Raw genomic sequence first — 5644 nt, 5'->3', positions numbered from 1 at the left:
TTTACTTTATTTTTATTTTATTTTGTAGAACAAACAATTATATTATAATTGTGATATTATGTTTCGAGAAGTTTTCATAATTGCTTCAACAAGCACAATTTAAAGCTTTCTCAATATGATTATTGTGTTAAAAAACAACTTTAATTTCACTTTAGTAATTACGGTACCACAATTATATCAAAGAGACAACACCTGCAAAATGGAGTTTGGATCCGTACACTTGCTTAAAGAATCACTTTTTAATTAATCACGCAAAGATAAGTTTAGAAATATGTGGTGATTTATGAATGTGCCTTACACCTATACTTTCAATTCAATGATAGTGTCTATTTCTATTTTTTGAAATATATAGCATCTAAGAAAACATAAGGTAGTGGATACAGCTTATGAAAAGATAAGCATGTACAAGATTTTACTTAGACAGTGATGAAGAAAATTTGGTTTTCTCTATCACTTGCCTCACCCAAAATAAGAAACTGATTTGAAATGAAAGTTGTGATGTTCATTTATGTTTACACCAACGAAAGTACAAAAGATATGAAAGGATTCTTTAAGCAAGTGGCTACTTGAGAGAATTCTTTTCCTACCATTGAAATGGAGGCTGAAGGTGCAAATGTGAGTTAGGTTGTCTAGCACTAAGTATTAACATGCAGCTGAATCTAAATCTCCATTTAATAATGAGATGTGGACTGTTGCCCAACTTTCCCAAGGTGAGATGGTGATGAGGATAAAAGATAGCTGACACAAACCATTTGCAAAATCTTCTCCCTAACATCGAACCGTATTTCCTTCACCTCTAATAAAGCTAACTCACGCCAACATGATCTGAAACCAATTGAAAAAAAGTAAATTAAAATCAAAACTTTATGTTGAAGCAGAGATATCTACAGCCAAAACATATTAGTGTATTTACTATGTTTTTTATGTTAAGAATAATTACATTTTTTATGTTAAGAATAATCTACTATGCAGAGAAGATCGATGTTCCAACCTGTGATAACCGAGAGGAATCTGAGGCAGAGTTCTGGTCTGCATCAGCAAAATATTCCTTGTCAAAGTACCAGAAATAAGAATAAAAGAATCAAAATCAAAAGCAAAAAAATCTAAGAAACTGCTAATCATAGAAGAACAAGGAACCGTACCGGACAATAGATAACTTGCAAAACCATTTAATGGTGGCAACCGATAATACGGAGGAGGAAAGTGAAACCGCCGATTGCGCTAGGGTTTCTTTCACCCTCACAATACCAATTTGGACTATCAACTTTTAACTCAATTAGGCCCAATGACCTGAATTAATTCAAATTTCATGTATAGCTTTTATCTCAAAATAAAAACTATATTTTACATTATTTTATTTGTAATGTTTTAAAAAATATTTAAAAAAATTAATACTTTTTGTAAATTTTTTATTTTATTTCTAAAAAACATCTTTATCTTTATAATATAAAAATGAAATTTAGAATACATGTTCACTGCTAACTAGAAAATAAGTAATATCATTATATCATATCTTACTAAATTATGATTCCACAATTTTTTATTATTAAATTTTTTCTCCAAAATCTTCAAAGTTAAAATTGATATTTTTAACTCCTATCACTATTAATTCTTTTTATTTTATTTTCATTTTTCTACCAACAATTTTCACTACTAATATTTTCTATTAATCAATTAATTAATAAAATTCAATTTAGATAAAAACACAAATAAAAAACTAAAATTTACCAACCACCTCAAAATACTAATATTTTTCTATCTTTCTAAAAGCTTATTGTTACACACGATAGACCAATCTACAATATAAGAAAGTTCACTGATCTGGAAAATACCATATTGCCCTTCTGTTACCAAATTCTACCATGTGGATTCCTTAACCATCTTTCTTTTCTTTTGCTTCTACTTTATGTGCCTAGGGTTGCTTCTATTTTGAAAAATCGTTCTCTCTCTTCCTCTACCTCTCTCTTCCTCTTCCTCTTTCTTTTGTCTCTCTTTCTCTAATAACGTTCTTCTTCTGATTTCTATGCAGATGAATATGATGTTGATGGTGACGATGAACACGTTTGCTGATGATATCGTGATGTTGCTTTTGAACCGTTGATGGTTGTTGCTAAGGCTTACGGTCGATAAATTGATGATGATGTTGGTGACGCTCAAAGTCACAACAAATCGATGAGATCTTTCTTTGTTTTTTCGTGTTTTGAGTTCTCTAATCTCTCTTCTTCTCTCAATATTTTCTGAAGGGTTTGTGTAAAAAATGAGGAAGATGATGATAAAATAAGGTTTCATGAACGTTAGTGTTGTATCCCATTTACTGAATATGAAGTGAGTTCTTTTTCTTTCTTCTCATAGTTTTTGGAAAATTTGTATTCATGTTTAAACTTTGTTGTCAAGACAACAGGATCTTGACCTAAGAGAAGTAAGGGGAGGTGATGAAATGAGATTGAATCACCTTTGCGAAAAGCTAGGAGTGAATCTGGTGGGAACAAAAGGATTGGGGTTGAATGTTGAATCTCTCATCAACTATCTACCCAATACTAAAATGTAGCCCAAAATTACAAATTAACCCTTACAACAAATATTTTTTACACTACCAAAAGGTCTTTCATGTAATTAACAAATTCAATATTCATCCATGCCATTTGTTCACCTTCCATTGGTCAATTTTTTCAATTTTTGTACTTTGCCAAAACACTTTGCCAAACCCCCATTTCTCACGTTTCTCTCTTTCTCTCCTCTTCTCTTTCCTATTTTTGATTTGCTCTCTCTTTTCTCTTCAAACCCTAAGTCCGCCGCCGCTGTCCCCTTTCTTCACATTGTCTACGGCCACCACCTCCAATAAAAAAATCTAAGTTATTTTCGTACTCCTCATCCCACGGGCTTTCTAATGAACCGATTGAAATTTAATTTCGAACAACCTCGATGTCGACCATGTTACTCCATCTCCGACGGGTTCGTTAAGAACGGACATCATTCTCCTTTTCCAACTTGTTTATATTCCTATTAACATGAGAAAGTTAGGTATGTGGTATTTTCACTAAAGAATCAACCTTTCTGAGTTTTTTTATTGCTTGCTTTTTCTTTTTACAGGCAGATAAAGAGGAAATTGAAGAACTCAAGCTTCTTGCTCAATGGAAGAGAAACAAAGGTGGATTCATAGCTACCATGGTTATTTTTGGTTGGTTTTGTATTTTTGTTGTTGTTTATGTTGATTTTGTTGGTTTTAGATTTTTTCTGAATTTCAATTTTAGGGTTTTGATTTTTCTAATATTTCTCTGTTTTGTCTTCAACACTGTTACTTTTTTCTTGCAAAGATTTAATTTTTCCTCATTCAACATCAAACTTAAGGTATGTTCTTCCTCAAGATTTTCATAAGTAAGTTTAAAGTCTCAACTTTTATTTTTGATGAATTTTTTGAACCTTACCATTATACTTGATGAATTCACTGGGTTCTTCCTCAAGATTTTCATAAGTTTAAGCAATCAACAATTGATTTTCATTGTTTTGATTTGTTAATCTTTTGTTCAAACCCTTTTAACTAGGGTAAAGGAAAAATGATAACTTCTTGTAGATTACCTAATCACCTTTCGTTCTTAAGGTTTGATAATGATATATGAATAATGTTACAGACAGTTACAGTTCCTTGAAATGCATAATCACAAGGATTGAGTAAGTATAGTTTTATGTTGTTTTATAATTCCTTCTCTTTGTTTTATTGCATGTCTTTTTGAGATTTTTGAGTAATCACTAACTTCCCCAAAATTCAATATTGGTTGGATATATGTCTAAGACACTATTATTTTGAGATTGCATGTCTTTTGAGTATTTTATTATGTGAATTCTATTAAGCTATAGCGCCACAATTTAACAACACTAGCATTATTTAGGATTTGCATCCATAAGATATTATTCATTTCAATTCTGATTGTATAGTGCTTTTTTGCATAATGTCTGTTGAGAAATATCCAAATAATCTTATGCTTGGTAACAGAGAGATTGTGGATGGGAAGGTAAAGCCTCAGATACTGTGTAAGACTTTTGCTTTTGGAATTTCTCTTGCATTTCTTAACCACTAATGGCTTTTGCATATTACAGGTAGAATGTCCTATTATGTTGTTATTTGCTAATATGTTATATCTTCTCACTTTCTAGGTAATGAAATTTGAGTGGAAGAAGTTGTATGATTTTGTTTCATCCATACTACCTGCTCTCAAATGATCATGATTTTTGTTGCAGTAAGGAGCACAATATATTCTATAAAAAAATCAGAAGAACACTTTAGGTGAGCCTTTTTTCATCCATATTTTTTCATCAAAACAACATGTTGCTTTTAGTTTAATAGTTTCAACAAATGGCAGAGGATGACACAAGTGATAGCTGGTGTTTTGCTCAGGTCAGTTTCTGTGACTGGAATGTGAATTCGACTATGTGACACTAATTATTTTACTCCTAATTTGTTGTCCATGTTGCAAGATATCAACAATCAAGTTGCTGGCTATATGAGAGATGGAAGTAGAATGATCAAGCAGATACAACTTAGCAGATCAAATATTATTAACGTATTCGGATCCGTAAGTCAGTTTATTCTTTAGTTGTCTCTAAACACTAAGTCGAGTATTAATTTATCTCTCATTGACACTTACTACCATATGTCTCAAAGTTTCAAATATTAGAGATAACTCTAAATATTAGAGATATCTCTCAGTGACACTTACAAATACTTTGTTCTCGCAACTTCTAATAACTAATAAATGTTTTCCAATTTTAAGTTTTTTTACTTTAAAATGTAAAAGAAGAATTCCTGCATAACATTTTACTTACTGAAGAATTTAGGTATGCATGCCCTCTCTGTTCAAAGTCAGTCTGTGATATGTCGAAGGTTTGGGAGAAATTGGACATGGTGATTCCTGCTACGCCAATGCTCAAGTCTTATCAGAATAAAATGGTTGGTCGGAGTTCAATCTGCGACGAGCATATGACGTTCGGGTTAACAAGCTGCAACTAATAGGTGAGAAAACTGAAACATAAGCTTTTCTTAGGTGTATATACAAAGGATAATCCACTATTCTGAATTGTTTACTATGTACTATATTATAGACAGTTGATTAGAATGAAATTAATCAGTTGCGACAAAGATTACATATTTCTTCCTGTTTTCAAAGTGTGCAATTAGTATAATCTGTTTATAGGCACAAACCAAACAATTCAATTTTGTGTTTTATTTTTTGTTTTAACTGTTTTCTTCGACGTTTACCATGTACTTGAATTTATACTCTAATGTGTCTCCACTTAGTGTAAGGTTTGGTTCTTACAGATTAGGATGATTTTGAAAATGTTTTTGCTATATTTGGCAGTTCTGAGAAGAAAATAGTATTAGGTTATGAATTGGGAATCAAGTTTATGATTAGGCAATTAAATAGGTAGTCTACCAACTATTGGAAAAACCATCATTTTATTGATCAATTATCTGTTTTAAGTTGAGTAATTTGGTAATTGACCAGTAGTGGTATACTATTAGTGTGTATAAGTTTGTAGTGTCATTTAAAATTGTATGTACTTTTAGTTCTAATAATGAAAAAAAACTCTTCCATAGAAAACTGTGATATTATACGACCCTGGCAAGGTTTTATCCATGTACTAATCT

General features: G+C 31.3%; 1 long non-coding RNA gene across 1 annotated transcript; it reads right to left on the bottom strand.

Annotated features, from left to right (window-relative positions):
* Positions 1 to 427: 427 nt before the first annotated feature.
* Positions 428 to 1026, bottom strand: LOC131638288 (uncharacterized). The gene is made up of 2 exons (XR_009294633.1): positions 992 to 1026; positions 428 to 825 (listed from the first exon to the last, which is right to left on the bottom strand). It is a non-coding gene; the product is annotated as an uncharacterized LOC131638288 (long non-coding RNA).
* Between the last annotated feature and the right edge of the window lie 4618 nt (positions 1027 to 5644).

The sequence above is a fragment of the Vicia villosa genome, unplaced genomic scaffold (genome assembly GCF_029867415.1).
Source record: "Vicia villosa cultivar HV-30 ecotype Madison, WI unplaced genomic scaffold, Vvil1.0 ctg.002247F_1_1, whole genome shotgun sequence".
In the NCBI taxonomy this organism is placed as follows: Eukaryota; Viridiplantae; Streptophyta; class Magnoliopsida; order Fabales; family Fabaceae; genus Vicia; species Vicia villosa.
Note: the sequence above shows the minus strand (reverse complement) of the source record. Positions and strands in the feature narration are given on the sequence as shown.